This window comes from Nansenia antarctica (genome assembly GCF_963989245.1).
Source record: "Nansenia antarctica genome assembly, chromosome: 1".
NCBI lineage: Eukaryota > Metazoa > Chordata > Actinopteri > Argentiniformes > Microstomatidae > Nansenia > Nansenia antarctica.
The window spans coordinates 113,526,048-113,538,547 of NC_137674.1; the positions used below are offsets into that span (position 1 = coordinate 113,526,048).

At 40.3% G+C, this 12,500-nt stretch overlaps 1 protein-coding gene across 1 annotated transcript in view; it reads right to left on the reverse strand.

The window, feature by feature from the left end:
- The window catches only part of pde4cb (phosphodiesterase 4C, cAMP-specific b), a gene marked incomplete at both ends in the record, with an annotated part of 122,498 nt that overhangs the window by 108,362 nt on the left and 1,636 nt on the right, over positions 1-12,500 (reverse strand). The gene's annotated exons all lie outside the window — the stretch shown is intronic.

Sequence of the window (12,500 nt, forward strand, 5' to 3'; positions counted from 1 at the left end):
CAGTCTTCAGTACCAAGTCAAGTGTCAAATATTAACCCTCTCCCTCTCCCAGGCACCTTCTTAACGAGAGTGCATGCCACGGCTCGTAGTAACGATCTACTATCAGGTGTCAGTCTCTGTGTAGTGACGCATGGCCGTGTCATAGAAGACATGTTTATCTGCTTACAAGGCTGACAGAACCATTTGAAGTTGATAAGAACAGTAAAAGATACTAAAAACAATACTAGTAAAAAAAGACTCTGTACTGTCATAGCCTAGTGTTATACAACGTATGTGTGATCGCTCACGATGGGCTGATGACAGGGATCAATCAGTCAATCAAACTTGATTGATATATGTATAGACTATATATTATATATTATATATGTATATATGATATATTATATATGTAGCGCTCTCACATTTTCTAAATGTTAACATGAACCTCAGACCTGTAAAACTGCTTTTGAAGAACTTTAAATGTGGTATCTTAAAATGTTTGTAGGTTTCCCATGTTAATTTAGCCCGCTATATGTTTTTACTACATTCTTATCATATTCTTCAAGAATCAGTGGGCAGGCCTATATATATACAAATAAAAGTATTATTATTATTATTATTATATATCGTGAATTCAAATGATCATTGAACAGAGTAACCAATCCCACAATATTATTGTGTCTTAACATTTATTCTATTGCTGTAAGCCTATACATTAGAATGCATAGAATGTTTAAGGAATAAAGTTTGGATATTTCACAAAAGTTCATTATTTGTAAAGGGTTACAGTTTGATAAAGGATTTATAGGACAGAATCCAGACATGTTAGAGCATAAAGGTCGCCAAGACAACCATGTCAATAACTGAGATAAGCCGTGAACAAGACGGGTGTGTTTGGCTAGTGAGTTAGTAGTGGCGGCCTAGTGGATAGTGACTGATGATCATGAGGTCACGAGTTCAAATCCCACCTGGGAACACCACCTCTAGTGTGCCCTTGAGTAAGACACTTAGCCTTAAATTACTCCAGATGACAGAGACAGTCTGTCTCTGTCATCTCGAATTGCAAGTCGCTTCTGGACAAAAGCGTCTGCTAACTGGTTAAGATGGAAATGTAAACCTCGGGCCACGTGTAAATATTGACTAAGCACACAGTCATTCAGATTGCATCTTTTGTTTGAGGATCAGCAGAGGAATGTTGAGAGTACTGTCGTATAGCGCCATCTAGAGGACACAACGGGTGGTCTCAGGAGTTTACTGTGCAGAAATGCAGGCATACTGTTATGTAGCCTAATCTACTGAATATCATTTTTAGATGATTAAAAAGTGACTTTAATTTTACTTACTTTTAATCACAAATGTGTGTGTGTGTGTGTGTGTGTGTGTGTGTGTGTGTGTGTGTGCGCACGCGCACACGCGTGTGTGTGTGTGTGTGTGTGTGTGTGTGTGTGTGTGTGAGAGTTAATTGTTGTTTATAAACTGCATACCCATTACTGAGGCTGAAGGTGTTGTGTATACTCAATCATGAATCACGAGAAGAGTGTGTGTGTGTGTGTGTGTGTGTGTGTGTGTGTGTGTGTGTGTGTGTGTGTGTGTGTGTGTGTGTGTGTGTGTGTGTGTGTGTGTGAGAGAGAGAGAGAGAGTGAGTGAGTGTGTGAGTGTGTGAGTGTGAGTATGAGTGTGTGTGAGAGAGAGAGAGTGAGTGAGTGAGTGTGTGAGTGTGTGAGATAGAGAGAGAGTGAGTGAGTGAGTGTGAGTGTGTGAGAGAGAGAGAGAGAGAGAGAGAGAGAGTGAGTGAGTGAGTGAGTGTGTGAGTGTGTGAGATAGAGAGAGAGTGAGTGAGTGAGTGTGAGTGTGTGAGAGAGAGAGAGAGAGAGAGTGAGTGAGTGTGAGTGTGTGAGTGAGTGAGTGTGTGAGATAGAGAGTGATTGAGTGTGTGAGTTTGTGAGATAGAGAGAGAGTGAGTGAGTGTGTGAGTGTGTGAGTGTGAGTATGAGTGTGTGTGTGTGAGAGAGAGAGAGAGAGAGAGAGAGAGAGAGAGAGAGAGAGAGTGTGTGAGTGTGTGTGTGAGATAGAGAGAGAGAGAGAGTGAGTGAGAGAGATAAAGAGGTTAGAAGCCGGGATAAAGAAAAAGAAAAAGAAAGCGACAGAGGAACAGGAAGAGGGGGAGATAAAGAGAGATGGGGGGAGGGAGGGAGGGAGGGAATGTATACATATTTTGGGGAAAACACATTCCAAATTCCTATGGTAATGTTTGACTTCCGAGCAGCAACTTAGAGCTGTATAAAAGTCTTTGAGTGTTCAGAACACTGAATCTAAACAGTCCTCACACACAAAGCATTAGCAAACTATTATTCTCCATATTTTAACTATTGTATCAACTCTTATTATCTGCCTTTATACCAGTCTGAGCTTCTGAATAGACTAGCACAGCATGCTAACAGAAGGTGCAGATACAAGGCAAACCTATCAATTAGGAAAGGAAGGAAACTGAATATTTAATATTTTAAAAATGTGTTCAACATCAACATTTCAACAAATGTGTAACCAGAGTTGATACATCATAATTGCTTATACTGACAGTGTATAGAATAGCCTACATTTCTGCTTGAGACACATGAACATGTCTCTAATGTAGGAATAAAAGCCTATGTAGACTCACTGCATTGTGGAAATATTATACATCTGTCTCTTATTAGTAAACATGGAGCCTAGTGCACTTGAAAATTAATTATTTCACTGAGATACAATAACCTATCTGTTAATGAAACATACTGTGTCTCTAAATGTGATAGCAGGCTAATAAACCTACTTTATACATAAATACCGTTTACATTACAGGCCTAGCACATTATTATTATTTTTTGCGTGGATAATTAGAAGGTCAATCCCGTCCAGAGAGACATAGTCTCATTCTGGGATGTTTCATATCAGCTCGTCTCTCTGAAGTTCCACTCACCTTTTCACTCGCTCGACTTCTGGAGTTTTCCCGTGAACCCCGTCCCTTGGAGTCTGCCTCCACGGTGCAGCACGGTGCATTTATAATCCAGGAACATCTTTTATTATTATGTTTTATTGCTTTGAGCTATTTAGGCTTTAGACTTCAAACTCTGCAGCAGCCAGGCTCTCCTTGTGAGTGACGTTGATAGTGTGACAAGAGGTGCGTTCGTCAATTTGCTCTGAGAGCGCCGGAACGCACACTGGGTTCAACGTCATAAATTGACCAAGTAATTTGATTGGACAAGAGGCATTCCATGAGTGCTGATCAGATTTCCATAGAGAATTAACGAACGCAGCCAAGACAGGATACGTTAGTGGACGTAAACAATAAACGCGTGCAGCCCATTATGAGGGACGCGCCGTTAATAAAGTTACAACTTCAGAGCAGGGGTGTTTACTTTACATTCAAAGTAAAATAATAATCAAAGAAAGAAAGTGTAAATATTTATTGTCAGTTTTCACATTAAACAGGGGGGATTATAAATAATACAACAATAATTAATACATTTCAAGTAAAATAAGGGCTGCGTATATAAATAAAAAAAACAGTTAAAAAAAGAAAGACGTTTATATCAACACACACATCACCGTAACTTCTTTTTTATTGTCTGTATATCTGTTCAGTCTTGTTTGTTTTCTATGTCACTATTTTAAAATAAAGTGCTTAATTTGAGAGTTTCATTACTGTTCTTTTTTGTTTGTTAACGCTACTTCACATCATAACAGTCTCAACCAATTTATAATAAACAATCTAGTATTTAGTTGACTTTACCCACAAAACTCTGTTTCCCCCTCAGGTAAGGTTTCAGCTCGCACCCTCCCACCCTCCTTCACAACCTCCGTCAGTAAAACAAAAAATATTAATTTTTTGCATGTTGTTGGACAGTGAATTAATGTGTTATGATTCTGGTGGATCGATCATTTGGGCTATTAGATCGTTTATTACGTGTGCGTGTGTGTGTGTGTGTGTGTGTGTGTGTGTGTGTGTGTGTGTGTGTGTGTGTGTGTGTGTGTGTGTGTATAGCATCACGTGAGATTATTTACAACGCATGCTCCTGGGCCGCTAAACCAATGCCGTAAAGGCTAGAGAAGCTGCGCCGATTAAAAATAGAAAACACTCCCTAATCTCAATCATGTATGTGTATGGGTTCCAGGTCCGGGTCCGGATAGGGGGGCCCCTGGGTCCTCAGTCTTCTCCTCCTCCAGAAGTGACCGCGGACATGGATGAAGATTGGCGCTCGTGGCTTTCCTTCCAGTATGTTGTGGTTCAGTCATGTTTATTGGCCTAATTATAAAAGCTGAAATGATTGTGTTGTTGTTGAATGCAAATGTCTAATTATCATATGAAGAGAAGGGACATATTTGAATTAAATACAATTTATTATTTACTCAGAACAATAGCATTATTTGTCTTGTTTACAGTTTACAGCAGAAATGTTGAGTATGTCCAGGTAGAACCTTGGTGTTTAAGTTGTACCTTGTCTGTGCATCTTCCATTACCAGACTGCATTGTTGCATCTATTAATCTATTCATTTGTTTGAACTAAAGTTCACCCTGTGTTGACCGACCTGAAACTAGATACTGTATCACAGAGCTGCTTTAAAGCCGTGAACACCAGCAGACCTGAACACACCACAGACCTGAACACAGTCTGAACCTTGGTAGAAACATCTGCTGTATAATCATTCATCTCCAGGCTTTAGGGTCTTTATCTTTAGCTTGGTCTTGTCAAGTCCGTCATTTTCAGTGATGGGCAAAAGGAGATTCTTCATTCACCTTGGCCTGGGGCAGGAAACAAACCAGTTAGAGTCATTTCTGCATTTGTATTCAACACATTTAAAACACGGAAAAAGGAAAAGAAATCAGTCACCACCTCTGACCTCTGACCTGACCACCTCTGACCTGACCCTGGTTGTGAGAACGTAAGAGGCAGGTGATGAAAGCACGCGCTCCACACTAAACAAGACCCTCCCTAGCCCTCCCTAGCCCTACCCCTAGCTGTGCTGATAAGACTGTTTACAGGGCAATACGCATACTTGGCTCATAATGGCCTAGCCATGGTCCAAATGTGCAGAGGCATTGTGGGAAGTGAACCACCAAAGGGGTGCAAAATATATATATATATGTTACGGTACATGTGGGAATACGGTACATGTGGGAAAACTAGGGTTAGGTGCTAGGGTGCTACGGTTAAGGTTAGGGTTAGGGATAGGATTAGGGTTAGGGTTAGACATGCCAGCATGTACCAAATCGACGTAGCACCTAACCCTAACCCTAGTTTTCCCACATGTACTGTATTCCCACATGTACCGTAACATATATATATATATATATGTATTATAGACATGGCCACTACCATTGGAGATAATGTATTATTTGTTAAAATTCATGCAGTTTTGCTCACCACAACACCTTATCTGGTCACATTACACCCTGACCCTAACCAACAATGTTGTCATATGAACTGAGCAGGACAGAAGAGAACAGTATTCTCTCTAGGCATGTTATATCTGTAGTCTGCCTCTCTAGGCATGTTATATCTGTAGTCTGCCTCTCTAGGCATGTTATATCTGTAGTCTGTCTCTCTCTAGGCATGTTATATCTGTAGTCTGTCTCTCTAGGCATGTTATATCTGTAGTCTGTCTCTCTAGGCATGTTATATCTGTAGTCTGCCTCTCTAGACATGTTATATCTGTAGTCTGTCTCTCTCTAGGCATGTTATATCTGTAGTCTGCCTCTCTATGAATGTTATATCTGTAGTCTGCCTCTCTAGACATGTTATATCTGTAGTCTGTCTCTCTCTAGGCATGTTATATCTGTAGTCTGCCTCTCTAGACATGTTATATCTGTAGTCTGTCTCTCTAGGCATGTTATATCTGTAGTCTGCCTCTCTAGGCATGTTATATCTGTAGTCTGCCTCTCTAAGCATGTTATATCTGTAGTCTGCCTCTCTAGGCATGTTATATCTGTAGTCTGTCTCTCTATGAATGTTATATCTGTAGTCTGTCTCTCTAGACATGTTATATCTGTAGTCTGTCTCTCTAGGCATGTTATATCTGTAGTCTGCCTCTCTAGGCATGTTATATCTGTAGTCTGCCTCTCTAAGCATGTTATATCTGTAGTCTGTCTCTCTAGACATGTTATATCTGTAGTCTGTCTCTCTCTAGGCATGTTATATCTGTAGTCTGTCTCTCTAAGCATGTTACATCTGTAGTCTGTCTCTCTAGGCATGTTATATCTGTAGTCTGTCTCTCTAGACATGTTATATCTGTAGTCTGTCTCTCTCTAGGCATGTTATATCTGTAGTCTGCCTCTCTAGACATGTTATATCTGTAGTCTGTCTCTCTAAGCATGTTACATCTGTAGTCTGTCTCTCTAGGCATGTTATATCTGTAGTCTGTCTCTCTAGGCATGTTATATCTGTAGTCTGTCTCTCTCTAGACATGTTATATCTGTAGTCTGCCTCTCTAGGCATGTTATATCTGTAGTCTGCCTCTCTAGGCATGTTATATCTGTAGTCTGCCTCTCTAGGCATGTTATATCTGTAGTCTGCCTCTCTAGACATGTTATATCTGTAGTCTGCCTCTCTAGACATGTTATATCTGTAGTCTGCCTCTCTAGACATGTTATATCTGTAGTCTGCCTCTCTAAGCATGTTATATCTGTAGTCTGTCTCTCTCTAGGCATGTTATATCTGTAGTCTGCCTCTCTAGACATGTTATATCTGTAGTCTGCCTCTCTAGACATGTTATATCTGTAGTCTGCCTCTCTAGACATGTTATATCTGTAGTCTGCCTCTCTAAGCATGTTATATCTGTAGTCTGCCTCTCTAGGCATGTTATATATGTAGTCTGCCTCTCTAGGCATGTTATATCTGTAGTCTGTCTCTCTAGACATGTTATATCTGTAGTCTGCCTCTCTAGACATGTTATATCTGTAGTCTGCCTCTCTAGACATGTTATATCTGTAGTCTGCCTCTCTAAGCATGTTATATCTGTAGTCTGCCTCTCTAGGCATGTTATATATGTAGTCTGCCTCTCTAGGCATGTTATATCTGTAGTCTGTCTCTCTAGGCATGTTATATCTGTAGTCTGTCTCTCTAGGCATGTTATATCTGTAGTCTGTCTCTCTAGACATGTTATATCTGTAGTCTGTCTCTCTAAGCATGTTATATCTGTAGTCTGTCTCTCTAAGCATGTTATATCTGTAGTCTGTCTCTCTCTAGGCATGTTATATCTGTAGTCTGTCTCTCTAAGCATGTTATATCTGTAGTCTGCCTCTCTAGACATGTTATATCTGTAGTCTGCCTCTCTAGACATGTTATATCTGTAGTCTGCCTCTCTCTAGACATGTTATATCTGTAGTCTGCCTCTCTAGGCATGTTATATCTGTAGTCTGTCTCTCTCTAAGCATGTTATATCTGTAGTCTGCCTCTCTAGACATGTTATATCTGTAGTCTGCCTCTCTAAGCATGTTATATCTGTAGTCTGTCTCTCTCTAGGCATGTTATATCTGTAGTCTGCCTCTCTAAGCATGTTATATCTGTAGTCTGCCTCTCTAAGCATGTTATATCTGTAGTCTGCCTCTCTAGGCATGTTATATCTGTAGTCTGCCTCTCTAGGCATGTTATATCTGTAGTCTGCCTCTCTAGGCATGTTATATCTGTAGTCTGCCTCTCTAGGCATGTTATATCTGTAGTCTGCCTCTCTAGGCATGTTATATCTGTAGTCTGCCTCTCTAGACATGTTATATCTGGTAGTCTGTCTCTCTAGACACGTTATATCTGTAGTCTGCCTCTCTAGGCATGTTATATCTGTAGTCTGCCTCTCTAGGCATGTTATATCTGTAGTCTGTCTCTCTAGACATGTTATATCTGTAGTCTGTCTCTCTCTAGGCATGTTATATCTGTAGTCTGCCTCTCTAGGCATGTTATATCTGTAGTCTGCCTCTCTAGGCATGTTATATCTGTAGTCTGCCTCTCTAAGCATGTTATATCTGTAGTCTGCCTCTCTAGGCATGTTATATCTGTAGTCTGTCTCTCTAGGCATGTTAAATCTGTAGTCTGTCTCTCTCTAAGCATGTTATATCTGTAGTCTGCCTCTCTAGACATGTTATATCTGTAGTCTGTCTCTCTCTAAGCATGTTATATCTGTAGTCTGTCTCTCTCTAAGCATGTTATATCTGTAGTCTGTCTCTCTAAGCATGTTATATCTGTAGTCTGCCTCTCTAGGCATGTTATATCTGGTAGTCTGTCTCTCTAGACACGTTATATCTGTAGTCTGTCTCTCTAGGCATGTTATATCTGTAGTCTGCCTCTCTCTAGGCATGTTATATCTGTAGTCTGCCTCTCTAGACATGTTATATCTGTAGTCTGCCTCTCTAGGCATGTTATATCTGTAGTCTGCCTCTCTAGGCATGTTATATCTGTAGTCTGCCTCTCTAGACTTGTTATATCTGTAGTCTGCCTCTCTAAGCATGTTATATCTGTAGTCTGTCTCTCTCTAGACATGTTATATCTGTAGTCTGCCTCTCTAGACATGTTATATCTGTAGTCTGTCTCTCTCTAGGCATGTTATATCTGTAGTCTGCCTCTCTAAGCATGTTATATCTGTAGTCTGCCTCTCTAGACATGTTATATCTGTAGTCTGCCTCTCTAAGCATGTTATATCTGTAGTCTGCCTCTCTAGGCATGTTATATCTGTAGTCTGCCTCTCTAAGCATGTTATATCTGTAGTCTGTCTCTCTCTAGGCATGTTATATCTGTAGTCTGTCTCTCTAAGCATGTTATATCTGTAGTCTGCCTCTCTAGACATGTTATATCTGTAGTCTGCCTCTCTAGGCATGTTATATCTGTAGTCTGCCTCTCTAGACATGTTATATCTGTAGTCTTCCTCTCTAGGCATGTTATATCTGTAGTCTGCCTCTCTAAGCATGTTATATCTGTAGTCTGTCTCTCTCTAGGCATGTTATATCTGTAGTCTGTCTCTCTCTAGGCATGTTATATCTGTAGTCTGCCTCTCTAGACATGTTATATCTGTAGTCTGCCTCTCTAGGCATGTTATATCTGTAGTCTGCCTCTCTAGACATGTTATATCTGTAGTCTGTCTCTCTCTAGGCATGTTATATCTGTAGTCTGCCTCTCTAGGCATGTTATATCTGTAGTCTGCCTCTCTAGACATGTTATATCTGTAGTCTGCCTCTCTAGGCATGTTATATCTGTAGTCTGCCTCTCTAAGCATGTTATATCTGTAGTCTGTCTCTCTCTAAGCATGTTATATCTGTAGTCTGCCTCTCTAGACATGTTATATCTGTAGTCTGCCTCTCTAAGCATGTTATATCTGTAGTCTGCCTCTCTAGGCATGTTATATCTGTAGTCTGCCTCTCTAAGCATGTTATATCTGTAGTCTGTCTCTCTCTAAGCATGTTATATCTGTAGTCTGCCTCTCTAGACATGTTATATCTGTAGTCTGCCTCTCTAAGCATGTTATATCTGTAGTCTGCCTCTCTAGGCATGTTATATCTGTAGTCTGCCTCTCTAAGCATGTTATATCTGTAGTCTGTCTCTCTCTAGGCATGTTATATCTGTAGTCTGTCTCTCTAAGCATGTTATATCTGTAGTCTGCCTCTCTAGACATGTTATATCTGTAGTCTGCCTCTCTAGGCATGTTATATCTGTAGTCTGCCTCTCTAGACATGTTATATCTGTAGTCTGCCTCTCTAGGCATGTTATATCTGTAGTCTGCCTCTCTAAGCATGTTATATCTGTAGTCTGTCTCTCTCTCTAGGCATGTTATATCTGTAGTCTGCCTCTCTAGGCATGTTATATCTGTAGTCTGCCTCTCTAGACATGTTATATCTGTAGTCTGCCTCTCTAGGCATGTTATATCTGTAGTCTGCCTCTCTAAGCATGTTATATCTGTAGTCTGTCTCTCTCTAATTATGTTATATCTGTAGTCTGCCTCTCTAGACATGTTATATCTGTAGTCTGTCTCTCTCTAAGCATGTTATATCTGTAGTCTGTCTCTCTCTAAGCATGTTATATCTGTAGTCTGCCTCTCTAGACATGTTATATCTGTAGTCTGTCTCTCTCTAGGCATGTTATATCTGTAGTCTGTCTCTCTAGGCATGTTATATCTGTAGTCTGCCTCTCTAGGCATGTTATATCTGTAGTCTGCCTCTCTCTAGGCATGTTATATCTGTAGTCTGTCTCTCTAAGCATGTTATATCTGTAGTCTGCCTCTCTAGGCATGTTATATCTGTAGTCTGCCTCTCTAGGCATGTTATATCTGTAGTCTGCCTCTCTAGACATGTTATATCTGTAGTCTGTCTCTCTAGGCATGTTATATCTGTAGTCTGCCTCTCTAGACATGTTATATCTGTAGTCTGTCTCTCTAAGCATGTTATATCTGTAGTCTGCCTCTCTAGACATGTTATATCTGTAGTCTGCCTCTCTAGACATGTTATATCTGTAGTCTGTCTCTCTAGGCATGTTATATCTGTAGTCTGCCTCTCTAGGCATGTTATATCTGTAGTCTGCCTCTCTAGGCATGTTATATCTGTAGTCTGCCTCTCTAGACATGTTATATCTGTAGTCTGTCTCTCTAGACATGTTATATCTGTAGTCTGCCTCTCTAGACATATTATATCTGTAGTCTGCCTCTCTCTAGACATGTTATATCTGTAGTCTGTCTCTCTAAGCATGTTATATCTGTAGTCTGTCTCTCTCTAGACATGTTATATCTGTAGTCTGCCTCTCTAAGCATGTTATATCTGTAGTCTGCCTCTCTAGACATGTTATATCTGTAGTCTGTCTCTCTAGACATGTTATATCTGTAGTCTGTCTCTCTCTAGGCATGTTATATCTGTAGTCTGCCTCTCTAGGCATGTTATATCTGTAGTCTGCCTCTCTCTAGACATGTTATATCTGTAGTCTGCCTCTCTAGACATGTTATATCTGTAGTCTGTCTCTCTCTAGGCATGTTATATCTGTAGTCTGCCTCTCTCTAGGCATGTTATATCTGTAGTCTGCCTCTCTCTAGACATGTTATATCTGTAGTCTGCCTCTCTAGACATGTTATATCTGTAGTCTGCCTCTCTAGGCATGTTATATCTGTAGTCTGCCTCTCTAGACATGTTATATCTGTAGTCTGCCTCTCTAGGCATGTTATATCTGTAGTCTGCCTCTCTAAGCATGTTATATCTGTAGTCTGTCTCTCTCTAGGCATGTTATATCTGTAGTCTGTCTCTCTAGACATGTTATATCTGTAGTCTGCCTCTCTAGGCATGTTATATCTGTAGTCTGCCTCTCTAGGCATGTTATATCTGTAGTCTGCCTCTCTAAGCATGTTATATCTGTAGTCTGCCTCTCTAGACATGTTATATCTGTAGTCTGTCTCTCTAACCATGTTATATCTGTAGTCTGTCTCTCTAAGCATGTTATATCTGTAGTCTGCCTCTCTAGGCATGTTATATCTGTAGTCTGCCTCTCTAGACATGTTATATCTGTAGTCTGCCTCTCTCTAGGCATGTTATATCTGTAGTCTGTCACTCTAGGCATGTTATATCTGTAGTCTGCCTCTCTAGGCATGTTATATCTGTAGTCTGTCTCTCTAGGCATGATATATCTGTAGTCTGCCTCTCTAGACATGTTATATCTGTAGTCTGTCTCTCTCTAGACATGTTATATCTGTAGTCTGTCTCTCTAAGCATGTTATATCTGTAGTCTGCCTCTCTAGACATGTTATATCTGTAGTCTGCCTCTCTAAGCATGTTATATCTGTAGTCTGCCTCTCTAGGCATGTTATATCTGTAGTCTGTCTCTCTAGACATGTTATATCTGTAGTCTGTCTCTCTAGACATGTTATATCTGTAGTCTGCCTCTCTAAGCATGTTATATCTGTAGTCTGTCTCTCTAGGCATGTTATATCTGTAGTCTGCCTCTCTAGGCATGTTATATCTGTAGTCTGCCTCTCTAAGCATGTTATATCTGTAGTCTGTCTCTCTAAGCATGTTATATCTGTAGTCTGTCTCTCTAGGCATGTTATATCTGTAGTCTGCCTCTCTAGGCATGTTATATCTGTAGTCTGCCTCTCTAGGCATGTTATATCTGTAGTCTGTCTCTCTAGACATGTTATATCTGTAGTCTGCCTCTCTAGGCATGTTATATCTGTAGTCTGTCTCTCTCTAGACATGTTATATCTGTAGTCTGCCTCTCTAGGCATGTTATATCTGTAGTCTGCCTCTCTAGACATGTTATATCTGTAGTCTGCCTCTCTAGGCATGTTATATATGTAGTCTGCCTCTCTAGACATGTTATATCTGTAGTCTGCCTCTCTAGACATGTTATATCTGTAGTCTGCCTCTCTAGACATGTTATATCTGTAGTCTGCCTCTCTAGGCATGTTATATATGTAGTCTGCCTCTCTAGACATGTTATATCTGTAGTCTGCCTCTCTAGACATGTTATATCTGTAGTCTGCCTCTCTAGGCATGTTATATCTGTAGTCTGCCTCTCTAGGCATGT